The sequence below is a fragment of the Diceros bicornis genome, chromosome 17 (assembly GCF_020826845.1).
Source record: "Diceros bicornis minor isolate mBicDic1 chromosome 17, mDicBic1.mat.cur, whole genome shotgun sequence".
In the NCBI taxonomy this organism is placed as follows: Eukaryota; Metazoa; Chordata; class Mammalia; order Perissodactyla; family Rhinocerotidae; genus Diceros; species Diceros bicornis.
Window position 1 is genome coordinate 14,181,997 of NC_080756.1, and position 14,676 is coordinate 14,196,672.

The 14,676-nt window shown below is 34.3% G+C and overlaps 2 pseudogenes; one reads left to right on the forward strand and one right to left on the reverse strand.

Annotated features, from left to right (window-relative positions):
• Nucleotides 1–3,056: 3,056 nt before the first annotated feature.
• On the forward strand, nt 3,057–3,994 carry LOC131415959 (olfactory receptor 6C70-like; annotated as a pseudogene).
• Nucleotides 3,995–10,397: 6,403 nt separating this feature from the next.
• On the reverse strand, nt 10,398–13,945 carry LOC131416535 (olfactory receptor 6C2-like; annotated as a pseudogene).
• Between the last annotated feature and the right edge of the window lie 731 nt (nt 13,946–14,676).

Sequence of the window (14,676 nt, forward strand, 5' to 3'; positions counted from 1 at the left end):
GGTAAATCTCATGGAATTTTTTACTTCTAACCTGAAATATTAAAGGTATTTACTGAATAATAAAATGAATGTGATCATGACCTACCAATTACTGTTGTTCACTCTCTTACAGATTTTTAATAATCTCACTTCTCCCTAGGGATATTGCCCCTTCACATTCTATTACAATATGCTGTACAAGTTGGTTTTATTTTATATCATCAGTGTCTTCTGATCATTAATCCTATGGGAAAGATTTCCATTATGTTGTTTTGTTTCTTTTTCCTCCTGGATGAAATCCCTTGAGGATGTAACAATTTAAATAGTGCAACAATGCTTTTAGCGTGTAAAATTAACAATAGAATATATCTGTACTTGGAAGATCTGATTACACTTTCTCAGATATTCCTGTATTTTTTCTATCTCCATTTCTAAATGTAAAAAAATACAAGAATATATTTCACTTGTATTAATAATGGATATGATTTGGATTTGGACATATTCACAGTAAACGCTAGAGAATTTATCATTTCTGGGATAAAACCAAATATAGTAGTTTCTACCATCTAAGTCCAGAACTTTGGTCTAAATTCAAACTTACATGCAAGGGTGAAGTGGGAGGTGGAAAATTTATGGAAGCACAGAGTACACTCCATCTTTTTTCATTGAGTTGCAATTTAAAAGTCATTTTCCTTCCAATTTTTGGCTGAAATAATATTATCTAGACTTTGAGTACATTCATAATTCAGTACTAGCTCCTTTTTTCTCCCTTTTCACATCCTAGAAGAAAATACAGGAAAATACAGGAACTATGGTAAGTGCTTTATAGTTTGGATCTTTAATTTTGTTTGTAAATTATGGTCATTTTTGTGGACATCAAAGACAGATATTTATAAATAGTTGTTTGATTTTTTCTTTTTGGTTAATCATTTTATATCTTTTTTTGATACAGAAACATAAAATGTATAAATGGTACCTATTCATAAAATACACATAAATCTGTGCATTGTTTTTTTAATTATATAAATTTAACATAGCAATGGAAAAGTTAAGAAAAGACCAATAAAATGATCTCCAGAAAAAAACAAATTTTCACTCTGTGATCATTATTTTGCCACATTTTAGTTATCAATTTCTTTTTGCCTGATTACTTCTTCCTAGAGACATATTTGTCCATTAATTAATTAAAAAAATAGGAGTTATGAAGATGCTGATTACAAGAGATTAGATGTGAAAAAGAATACATTCTTTTCATTTAGCAGACAATAAACACAAAGCAACTTTAGACACAGAAGATATGAATTACTCTAAATCCTTTCTCACTTGACTCTGGAAATCCCTGTGACATTCAGACAAATTGAATGGAGTAGGTCAAATTTTATTTTTTAAAATCCATCTAGGAGAAAACTATTAAGAAAGCAATACATAATAGTTCTGGACAGGCATAGATTTTGACATGGGAACAGAGAAAAATTAATGAAACACAAAATGTTTAGAATTTTAGCTATATGGTAGATTTTAAAAGACTGCTAAAGAATCAATCATGTTGGGAAAGAGAGTCATCACCAGCTGTCCAAAGTTTCACAGATAAAGATAATTATAAAGAAGAGAAAATGCATTGTTTGACTTCTCTGTGTTTTGGGTTTTTTTTTGTTTGTTTGTTTGTTTTGTCTCTTAGGGATCATGTTAATTGTGAACTTCATATGGAAATAGTACTACTGGTCCACAATCTGGCTAACAAAACATTCTGAAGAAGAAGAAGAAAACTTCTTGACACAGATCTTACAAACAATGTAGCTGATTTCTAAAATGTGTTTAGAGAGTTAAAAAATCACTATTTAAAATGTGGTTACAAGAGTTTGTATGTTTTTGAATTTATAGAATGAATCTCCCATTACTTTATATTTATTTATGTTCTAAAGTTTTTCTTATTCCTAAAAGCTTTTATTATCATAATTGCAATTTTTAAAAGTAAAAGCTGGATAAATAAATTTGTAGAGAAGATTTATTTTTATGTACAAGATTGGAAAAACGATCTATAAAATCTCTTTTAGCTCTTAGATGCTGTGACTACATTCTATGATTTTTAGGTCCTATCTACAATTTTCTGATTTGTCACCCAATTGGCATGGATTTTGAATTATGTTCTTATTATGTTTCCATTCATTAAGCAATGATATATATTGTAGTGAGTCTTAAACATATTGTGTGTCATGTGCTCTTTCTTTAAAGAAAAGTATATATGTGTCCTCCTCACACACAATTTTCATAGAATTTAAGTAAATTCACTGACCTTCTGATATCTATCCATGTACTCAAGGCTAAGATTTTTTAATGATAAAGTTAAAAAGAGCAAAGGAGTGGGGGCCGTCCCGGTGGTGCAAGCGGTTAAGTGCGCACACTCCACTGCGGCAGCCCAGGGTTCGGCTGGCTCGGATCCCAGGCGCGCACCAACGCACTGCTTGTCAAGCCATGCTGTGGCGGTGTCCCATATAAAGCAGAGGAAGAAGGGCATGAATGTTAGCCCAGGGCCAGTCTTCCTTTAGCAAAAAGGAGGAGGATTGGCAGATGTTAGCTCAGGGCCGATCTTCCTCACAAAAACAAAAGAGCAAAAGGATAATATTTAAAAGACTTTGGGTTCAATTTCCAACTGAATTGCTAACACGGTACTTCTCCATTTGGCTATGAACTTGTACACTTTGTAGAAATATAAATGCCTGGATCTCATCCAAGGTGTTCAAATGGATTGTCAGGATTGTGTCTTGGGCATTTATCTTTGTTAAAGACTGACCACGATTCTATTAGATATATACTCCAGACAAACTCTTTAATCTCAGCCTCAATTGTCTTCTCTAAAAAGTGGAGATGGCAATATTCCAGTCAAAGAGGGTGGTTGGAGATATTAATAAGAAAACTTATGTAAATATCCAAACATTATACCTATCACAGTGTCGATGATCAATGAATGTAAGCTTCTCTCTCTCCTTATTCTTACTTATTGACTCTAGTAGCTAATACTGACATTCCTTTTTTTTTTTCAAACTCTCATTCAGCTTTTAAAAATCCATAAGAGAGAAATGAGGAACCATTCAATGCAGACAGAGTTCATTCTTTTGGGTCTGACAGATGACCCTGGGTTGCAGGTTGTAATTTTCCTCTTTCTATTTTTTACCTACATGCTGAGTGTGACAGGTACTTAACCATCATCATTCTCACTCTGCTGGATTCCCACCTTAAGACACCAATGTACTTCTTCCTCAGGAATTTCTCCTTTTTAGAAATCTCATTCACAACGGTTTGTATTCCAAGGTTCCTGGTGAGCCTTGTGACAAGGGACAGAACTATTTCCTATATGAGTTGTATGACTCAGTTATTTTTTTTTATCTTTTTGGGAGTAACTGACTTTTACCTTCTGGCTGCTATGTCCTATGACCGTTATGTGGCTATATGTAAACCTCTGCATTACACCACCATCATGAGCAACAGTGTTTGCTACCAACTAGTGCTCAGCCCTTGGGTAGCTGGATTTCTGACTATCTTTCCTCCAATGATCTTGGGACTCAAGTTGGAATTCTGTGCTTCCAATGTCATTGATCATTTTATTTGTGATTATTCTCCCATTCTGCAGATCTCTTGTTCAGATACACATTTCCTAGAGGTAATGTCTCTTTTCTTGGCAGTGGTGACACTAATGGTCACACTGATGTTAGTGATTCTCTCCTATGGCTACATCATCAAGACAATTCTCAAATTTCCTTCTGCTCAGCAAAGGACCAAAGCCTTTTCTACCTGTTCCTCCCACATGATTGTAATTTCCATCTCTTATGGTAGCTGCATCTTCATGTACATAAAACCATCAGCAAATGATAGAGGGACTTTAAGCAAAGGAGTCGCTGTGCTCAATACCTCAGTTGCTCCCTTATTGAATCCCTTCATTTATACCCTGAGGAACAAGCAAGTAAAACAGGCCTTTAAAGACATGGTCCAGAAACATTTCTCTGCTTCAAACAAGTGAGAAAATCTGAAAAAGTACGAAGGGAAAAATGAATTAAAGTGTTTCCCTTTTAGTCCTGGTTTACTTTGTCTTATTCTGTACATATTTTCAGAGTATATTAGTAATTTTAGGCCATTTTGGGCCTCCTTCCATGCTATCATTTTTGGCTCGAAATTCTATTCTGCAAATCTGTTCTTTTATCGATTTGAGAAATGCAGAATTTTAAATGTGATGTTTTTCACAGATCATATTGTATGAAAGAAATGTTTTAAATGAGGCTCTGTATGAGCTCACATGTCAGATGCTTTTCCAGATCTTGGCATATAAATGGAATGTTTGTAGCTGGCATCATAATTTTAGGACAAAATTGACTATTTGAAGAAATCACAAAATCAATTATTTAGTCAAGAAAATAGTTCCATGATAATAGATAGAGAATTACACTCTTGGGAATATTATGTTTCATAAGCGTCATTTTTTATGTGTGAGTAGACTGCAGAAATTATAAAATAAGTCAAAGTAAAATACTATTTATAATAATTTATTTCATAAAATAGTTTTCATTCAGTAAGATAAGAATAAATTTTCATCCTTATGTATGTAATGAATCAAAAAAATGTAATCAAATTCTATCTGACCTCAATTGTCGACCTATGCCAGTGAATTGAATTATAAGGTAAGAAATTATTTCATTGCCTTACTTCAAAGCCTAAAGTATATTCTATCTCTTTCACAGAATTTTCCTAATTAAATAAAGCCACTTTCTCTATCTAAAGCATTCTTTATTCAAATGTAATAATTATTTTCCAATTTAATGCTAAATTGCGCTTGCATGTTCTGTTCCAGTTAATTGAGCCTTTGGTGAGGTTGCTGGTAAAGATAGTGATACAGGCTAAATCCTGAAGGTCAGTGGAGTCAGTAGGATATTTTTCTATTCTTAACCAAGCTGATTTTAATATAAAGTATGGCTACTGAACAAAAGAAATGTGGGAAAGTGAATGCAAATAAATTAATGCAAATTCCGTAAGATAAATAGTGATGTTTACAACTTATTGAAGGAAAAATCAAATGAATGCCAGAGGTCAAATTCAGAGTCTATGCAAGAGGAAGATGACTTGCTCTAAAATCCAATAGAAAATTGGCTTATATAATTCCTTGCTTTTTAACTTCCACTGTTTGCTTTTATAGCATAATCTCCTATATATCTCTGGAATTTTGAATTGGTCTATAGGAGTATCTGAGAGTGCGGAAAATAGTTCTCAGATTTATTCTGTTCAATCTCTTAGAAACCGATGATGTGAGGTCGACAAATTTGGCTCTGTTAATAAACCAAAAATGATAGTATGTATGGTAACATGAATTTGAAAATGTTCTGTATTATAACCCTATATCTTAGTCAATAATAAAGATGAGGTGCAAAATCTTTTCCTTGAGAATCTACACACTTGACATATTGTAGAATTCCGGTCAAAATCAAAGCTCTCGAGTTTGGTGTATTTATATCTAGCTGCTCTGAGAAAAAATAACTAGCATACTTAGCTACTTCCTAAAAAACATTCCAAGATTGATTACTAAAATCATCATGAGAATAGAGGACAATACTTCTACTCATGTTTTTCTCAGACATTAAGACACAATGTTTCTGTTAGAGATTAAGCTATTCAAGGCTATGTTAAACCACTAAGAAGGCTAGGACAAAAATGCATTTCATAACAAGTAGATCTGAAGGTTTGATTGTCAAATGAACATTTCTGCATACAGTGATAGTGGGGGTAGTGTTATAATGCAAGATATGAAAAATTGATCTAGGATTGACTCCAAGATCACCTTATATTTGCAGTCAAATAGTGGATTAATTCTGCAAATAAAAATTTGAAACAAACACTATATAGAAGTAGAATATTTATACCCAAAGTAGTCCAAGCCTTATATAAGTTATTAAATAATGGATGCATTCTAGAAATTATTGAATATATAGCAGCTATTAAGTTTTGCGTATATATCTAGTGTATTGAGCCACGTATTAATAAGTAGAACTGTGAAGAGAGAGTCTATTTTCTGAGCGAGCTCTAAGGGCAGAAACTAAACCTGTAGAAATAAATGGTGTAAGTTCCTTGGCACTAATTGAAACTCATTCTTCATGTTAGATTGTAAGACATTCTGGCAGCAAGGTGTAGTTGCCAAACACTGTTTCCCACTGGGAGGAACCAGAGCTTCTTGGAGAAAGAGATGTTTCCAGGGTAGGGGTAGGAAACATACAATCTGAGCCTGGAACATCTTATTGTGCCAGAAGGAAAAGAATCAAAAAAATCATATGAGGGTACAGGAACCAATCTGGATCCTACTAACTGGTCTAAAATGGGACAACTTGAGCATAAAAATTTAATAATGACTGTAATGGACTGAAACATATCAAACATATAAAAATCCATGAGTGTATAAAAGGAATTTGATTGATCACCAATGGAAGTTGCAAGGACATAAAATTACTACCCCAGAACATTGATAAAGGTGGGAAGGAACCAAATGTTTATCCTGTCTACCCGTATACTCTGTATTTCAGATAATCAAATAGTTTATCAAAAAAGTTGTGAATTCATAGAAATGCAAAAGAAAACAATGGTTTCGACCTCTTAATGTAATAAAGGATCTAGAAAATGCATTAGTATGTGCTAAATAACATTGGTGAAATATTGGTGCAGATATTTATAACAGAGATCAGGCTGACAAGACCTGAACTTAGTGATCAATCTGTGCGTTATTAAAAGTAGGTCAAGCAGACGTGATAAGGTCCATGATGTGAGGCAATAGAAAGCATACAGCCTCACCTGCCGACTATCTCTGCTTAAATTATAAATCTAAATCTACTCAATAATTAAATCTAATGAACAGGTGAGAGGAAACTGTGTGATAGAGAGACAAGTTAAGTGATACCATAAGGAAGCAGTCAGTTAAATAATCGAGCTCGTCTCTCTATCAATTAACGCAAGAAAAAAAGTAGTAAAAACAGTATGGGAATATAAAAAAGTTTTGAGTAACATAATCAAATGTCTTGTGTGGATTTTGTTTGGATTTGATTCAAACACATTAATTGTGAAAAAACTAAAAAAAAATATGTGAACTAGGAAAATATAAATACACATTGAATATTAGAATCTATTATGATTTATTGATAATATTGATGTGTGGCATAATGCATGATGGTAGGTAAAAGAAAACTTTATAATCAATTATATATGCCTACTGATAAACTTGTGGATGAAATGCAATTAATTTATGAGTGCAATACTATACGGTGAAATGTTAGCCAAAAAGTTAAAGATCAGGAGAGATAGAGAAAAATAATCTTAATACATTGATAATTACCGAATGTGGACAACGGGTACATGTCTGGCAATTATTGTATGCTGTCTCCTTTTGTGACTGCTTAAAAATTTCCATTCAAGAATGGTTTAAAAACCTAGCTTACTGGATAATTTTCTACAAATTTATCTGCTTGTTGAGATTCAGATGAAATAGCTGCTCGTGACTGGCCACTGTAAGGCAAGCCCGCTGCCCTCTTCTCTCCATCTACCACTGAGTTAGCTCACTAGGGCAGAGTATCCTTGCCTAATTACAGAAATGTGTGGCTTCTAACTTGGCAGGTAAATCAGGCCAGATTAAGGAAACTCTTTCATCTCAGCAGTATTCTCCAGTCTACATTTATCATGAATGAAGCAACTATTCACACTCACCTGACTCCTCTGCCTATTTCTCTATTTGTTTGGAACTCGTATTGAGGAAATGTGTGATGAAATAATACCAATTAGCAGCCATGTTATGGTTTAGAAAACTAATATCATGGATACAATTTACATATGTGACCAAGCTAAAGGATAAACTAGGCTTGTGTAGAAAATGGTTTCTCACCTTTGGTTAAAGGGTTCCTAAATCAGTGGTGTGACAGCAGTTATCTAAGTTGATATCACTGAGGACTTGAAATTCAGAAGTTGAACTCTACAACCTTCATCTTAGTGGTGTAGGTAGGCTAAGGGACTCCCACATAAAGAAAAATGCAAATTTTAAATCTTAATTAAAATTTATGTCTATATATACGTCCTAAAGTTAAGCCGATAGATGTGTAGCATAGGTTATGGTGGAATCAAAGAATCAAAGATAAATATTTTAGAAATCTGAAATTAAACCATAGCCATAGGGTGAGGACATCTGCTCAAATACTTTTGTCTGGTTAAAATTTGGAAGGCCATGAAACATTTTTGGTCCTAGTTGGGGACCGTGGAGAACTTGTCTCTCAAGCACTCTAAGATTTGGAGAAATTCACGCAGGGCCCTCTGGTGTCTTAATGGGCTCACATTAGGAGTTCTGTCATAGAACAGATGATTATCACCAAGAAAAATGTCTGGAGGCAGGCTTTTCTCAATGAGGTTGAAGATCCAGATGACAAGGCCATTTTTTCTTTTTTCCTCTATCCTTGCTTTTACTTCTTTTTCCATTTCTAGTTGTTTTTTTATTTCTATATACTGGTAATCTAATTTTTAAAATTTAATCTTCTCGTAGTATATTATTCAATTATAATATTTAATATTTATTATTGACATAGAACTAATAATGTATATGTGTATAAATGCATTGCATTTTACTTTGATCTTTCTACATTGTTTATGATATAAATCTTGCTCAATTTTAGTACTGGTAGGTATTTCTTGGGATGTTCCTTGAAATCATTTTGATGCCTCTGGTGGAACACATTTACTTGAACAAATTCTTCCTTTCAAAATCAAGAAAATTAGTTTTGAATCCTAGTTCTACCACTTGCCGGCAATAGTTCACTTTTCTAAACTTTGATTTCGCCACATTTCTCCAGGGTAAATTATGACTATAGATATAACTTGTAGAGTTATTTTCAAGTCTATCAGTACCATAAGTTTTCAATAAGTTTTGGCTTTCATTCTATTTCATTCAGAAATTTAAGCATAAATATTTTGACAGAAAAGGTGCTATTAGCCATGCCTTTCTTTTATCTTTTGTTCATAGATTACTGTCATTTGTTACTTTTACATTTTTTATCTTCACATAAAAATTCTCATTTTGCATTGTCCTAAGTATCAAATCACTATGTTGGAAGATTATCTGTTATGTAACTAATACTAATCTATGTGCCAGGCATAAAGTATTCAAGAATTTGACATACATGACAGACATTCCCCAAGGCATCCACCATGTAGAGTAGAAAAACTATGAGTGAACAGGAAATTGCAGCAGGTAAGAGTAATGGGATCAGCAGGTAAGTGATGACACAGTGTGGATGAGGAGGACTGACCCAGACTGGGCAGTCCTGTTGGTGGTGGAGTAAGATGAGGTCAGCAAAAGATTCCTTGTGGGAAAGTCATTTAAACTGGAGGACCCTGGAGGTAGGGTAGATGAAAATTAAGGGAGAAATTTCTGCCCCCCTACAGGGGCCATGATGTAAGCAGTGGCCTTGAAGTAAGAGAATAAAGATCAAAAATGTTTTAATATTGGACTATAGAAGTGGAAGTTGATGAAGAATTTAACAAGTAATAAAATGCTGATCTTTCTTTGAAAGGTATAATTAAGTGCATGTTTTGGACTCTTGAAATGACTAAAATTTTAATTTTAAAAAAGTAAATCATTTCACTGATGTTAGTATTCACATTACTTTCTGTTTTTCGTTTCTCCATCTCCTGTATATTTGGCTTGCTGGTTATTTACTTAGCACTCTTCTTCCCCTATTAGTTTCCTTGGACTTACTGCCATCTGTTTGTTTAGTTTAAATACTCTACATTCACCATTTAATATTTCAATTGATAGATCATCATTAATTCCATTTTATATAATTTCAGTGCAGACTTTAATTATTAAACAGAATTTACCAGTGCATTTCTCTCTTCATTTTAACTTAAATCCTATTGTTTTTGGCAATTTTTAAACAATTTATATGGAAATTATTTAAAATTTATATACACAATTTAAATTTATATAATATTCACATTCAATACAATATATGAATCCCATTATTTTAAAGCTTTTCCATTAGTAAATGCTCTTTTAATACCCTGAATATTTATACTTACTCCTTGTTTTAAAATATACTGTGGGATTTTAAAGGTTCTTTCTTGATACACATAGTAAAAGTATTGACTCTTTTTAATATTATTTCTATTCTTATTTGAGTAGGATTTTTTTGGAGGAGTGATGTGCACTACTGCACCAATATTTTATGATAAATCTCCCAATCCTTTCAGCAGTGGTAAGGAAAATTTGAGAGTGAGGTCATGCTTAGATTTCCTGAAACAGCTATTCTCGTATTTTCTTCGTAAAGTTTATCATTCTCAAAGACTTTGGTCCTTATAAGGAGATGCAAGAGGTGACTTGATCAGGGTCAGTACTGAATGGAAGGCCAAATCTAGATCAGGAAAAGACAAAATAGGATAGAAACTGAAGAAAATATGCTTAGGAATCCTGACTCCAACATTCTCCTAGCTCTTTGAGAGCAATATAAATCTTTTGAGTAACCATTAAAGGCTTGTTTCATTTGTTTGTTCCTCAGAGTATAAATAAAGGGGTTTAACATGGGGGAGATGGAAGTAGTGAGTACTGATACTTCCTTATTAATGGCCATTTTATCATTTGCTGAAGGTTTGATATAGACAAAGATGCAGCTGCCACAGGTGATAGAAACCACAATCATGTGGGAAGAACAGGTGGAAAAGGCTTTTGTCCTTTGCTGAGCAGAGGGCAATCTTAGAATTTTTCTGATGATATACGTGTAGGAGAAAACCACACACAGAAGAGTTATGACAAAGACCAACACAGAGCAGACAATAACCGTCTGCTCACTGGACCACGTATCCGGGCATGAGATCTTCAGGATAGGATTAGCCTCACAGACAAAGAAGTCAATGGCATTAGAGTCACAGAATTCCAGGTCTAGACCCAAAGTAAGAGGTGGGAATATGATCAACAAAGTGGTCATCCAATAGCAGATGATAACCCTTTGGCAGACCCAGGCATTCATGATGGTCATGTAATGCAGGGATTTGCAGATGGCTACATATCGATCAAAGGACATGGTGACCAGGAGAAAAAAATCTGTTATTCCAAAAAGATCTGTCAAAAATAGCTGGCATGCACAAGCATTATAGGTAATAGTCCTGTCACCTGCTGATATGCTGTACAAGAATCTAGGAACGCAGGCAGAAGTGAATGAAATTTCTAAGAAGGAAAAATTTTGATGAAAAAAGTACATGGCGGTTTTAAGGTGAGAATCCACTAATGTGAGGATAATGATGGTCAGGCTCCCACTTACACTCAACATGCAGTGATAAGTAGAAATATAAAAATCAGAATCTGCAGTTGAGGGTCATCAGTCAATCCCAGGAGGATTAAACCAGTTAGTGAGGTGTGGTTTCTCACTCCTGGATCCTAACTCCTGCCCAATTTGCATGTAAATCTGAGGGAGAAAAGATTCCAAAAGAGGGTGGGAAAAATTTCTTATAATGGATTTTTAGAAAAGCCAAGCAGTGTTTTTTATATGTGTTTTGTTTTACTTGAAGCGAATATTTCAAAAAGTTCATACTCTTGGCTCTATTGACATATCGTTTGGTAGATTTGAAATCTGGCTTTCAAACATTTTTGATTACAACTTTTGGTAAGATATGCATGTTATATTGCAGTCCGGTGTACACACTCACACACACACACACAGAAACAAAAAAAATACATACTCAAATATATCTGAAACAAAATTTTAATAAAATACTAACTCTTAGTTGCCCTGCTCTCTGATGTTTTCTATTCTAATTTATCATATTAAAAATAAATAGTAATATTACCAAATTGATTTTATAGTCTACAAAATGGTCACAACTTGTATTTGAAAAAAAGCATTATTTTTTTAGGGATTCTTTAAATAATATAGTCCAAATAAAACATAAGTTTTCCATAGTATTTTTCAAAATGTACACTATCCTTTTAATTTACACTTTGGAATAGATTTATTCACAACTCACTTGTTCCCCTAGGAGCAATGAAATTCTAAACTCTAGAAAATCCTTTTTATCTAAGAATTCTTTTCCTTATCACTAACTGAAATTTTCCTCAGTTTCATTACTTATATGAAGCTTTTTTTCCTGGATAAATTGAAAACACATGAGAGGTGGTTATGACACAAGATGTTTCTATATCCATCTGCCACAGCACCTGTTTTACTGCCATGACCAAAGCTATAATTAATCTACAAATGACAGTCCATATAAAAACTCCTTTCCTAGATCTTCCCCATGACTTTCCTAAATTGTTCATGCCTTGATCTGATTTTCACTGTTTGTTCACTTTGGTGCACGACACAGAGAACATTTTGATACACACCAAATCCACTAATAAGGGAGAAAATGTTCTGTACACAACTGAAGGATATTATCCTGAATATTTTTTAATTCAGTCTGATATTTATCTCCCTGAAACACCTAGACACCTTGTGATCAAGTCACTGATGTTATAATCCTCTCTACAAGCATTAAATACATTCTCCAATGTGATTAAATACATTCTCCAATGTGACTTCTATCCTCAGCTTCTAATGATTTTCTCCAATTTTTTAAGTCCAACCTTCTCCTCAGCTGCTTCTGACATGGCTTCAGAACACACCACTCCGCTGAAACTACTCTTGGCAAGTTTACCTGCTATTTCTTTAAGTTTATTGAAGTGTAGCCTTGCACTTCTTGTTGCCTTTGGCACTGTCAATCACTCCTTTCTTCTCAGGATGTTCTAGACACATTGTTTGCAGAACATCCACCCTTCTGGTGTTGGTTTTGCCCCTCTGCTTTCTCCTTTATAACCATCTCTTTCCCTATTCATCTTTTTAACGTTGATATTCCTCACACTTCATCCCTAACTCCTCTTCTCTGCTTCTCCATGTGTTTTTCTTGGGAACTGATTCAATCCCATGACTTGAATTTAGCATTTAAAATTTGATAATTTCAAAATGTGCATTTTTGATATGATCTATTTGAATGTCAGAAATCTGCACCTAGCAATGACACACTCCTTCTAAGCGCACATCTTCAAAATGGAATGCCTCATCGTCTGCATCTCTATTAACGCTGTCTTGCTCCTTGTTCACTATTCTAAAACTATAAGTCAACATTTATTGGCTGGACATTTACTATTGAGATCAAGCTATATTGTTTCTTGGTTTAGTCCTTTCTTGAAACTCTTTAAGATTTCAGGTACTTTCACTTAATTTTGCTGTTTCCCTGACTCCATAATCAGGAAGTTTTGTTGTTTGCTGGTAGTGGAGTTGTGGAGAGTGGCTCTAAAAACATACCCTAGTGAAAGACAGGTATAGTGGTAGTCAGCCCAGAGGGACTACCTGTCTAGAAAATGTTTTCATGGAATTATTTCTGTTTTTCCCTCCTCCTAACTCTATCTGTTTGCTGATTCTGACCTATACCCACCTTTCAGTGACTCCTTCCTCTGTGCAGTGTTTAGATTCTTCAGAGGAGTCTTCCTGAATCTCCCAAACCACATCAAGTCCTTTCTATGAGTTTTGTCATGCCCTATGTTTAATAAAGGATGCAAAAATTTTATTGGAACCAGAATTTTAATCTTGTTTAATGTAATAAACACAGAGCTGAAAGAGTCTGAGATATAGACTTAATTCAAGATAACATTTACCTGTAGACCTAGATCAAGTTGTGTCGCTTATTATGTGGGCTCAATTTTCAAATTACTCTGACGCCTCTTCCTTTTGGCATATCCCTGATTCCAGTTGAGGGGATTCTTGTCGGCTTTTACATTTGGGGGAGGAAACGTTCTGAGTGGCTCTGAAATCACACTGTAACCTGACCGCCTACTCAGCACATAAAATACCTGCATGAAGGCAAAAAGTGTGACCTGGCTTCTCACTGTGTTTGGCAGAGAAGTAGCATCCCTTTTATGATTTCTCCTCATGCTCCCTCAATACAGCTGCCAGACACGTATGAACACCGGAGATTCAGGAGTCTTACTTTCTGGATTTGGACCAACAGCTGCTCTGTGGTTGTTCCTCAGCCCACACCAACTAACTACGCTAACCTCTGTTGAAATGGTTTTACTCTCCACTGCCTGTTCAAGACCATCAGAAAACTGAAAAAAAAACACATAATTTCTTTTAGAAATTCCAATTAATTGACTATGTGAAGGTTTCTTGTGATTCCTTTGAAATATTCCTTTCCTGCAGAATTGGGAGATACTTTCTAATCACCATATGCCCACGTCCCATGGTAAATCTCCCAGAGTTTACAGGCTCCAATAGAGAGATGGCGGACTGACCCTGGTTTAATGTTTTAGGGTAAGCTGGAGCACTCCCAAGAACATGAGCATCACAAAAGTAACAACAAATCAAATGAATATTACAATAGATTAAGTAACTAAAATAATTAAATAAAATAATATACTCGAGATATAGAACTCTTACGTATACAGCCCACTTACCTCTCTTTTCTTCAATTGTGAGACATCTAGTTGGTGTCTTACACAACTCTACAAACTTCAGGCCATGTCCTTATTCCCAAATATCTTCTAAATTAGGTTGACACTGTTGTTTGACCTATTTCCATTTACTTCTTTTGTCTTTTGGAGGACTGAACATTTTAAACAGTGCAGGTATCTTAATTATATCAGCAGATAATCTCCAATTCAGG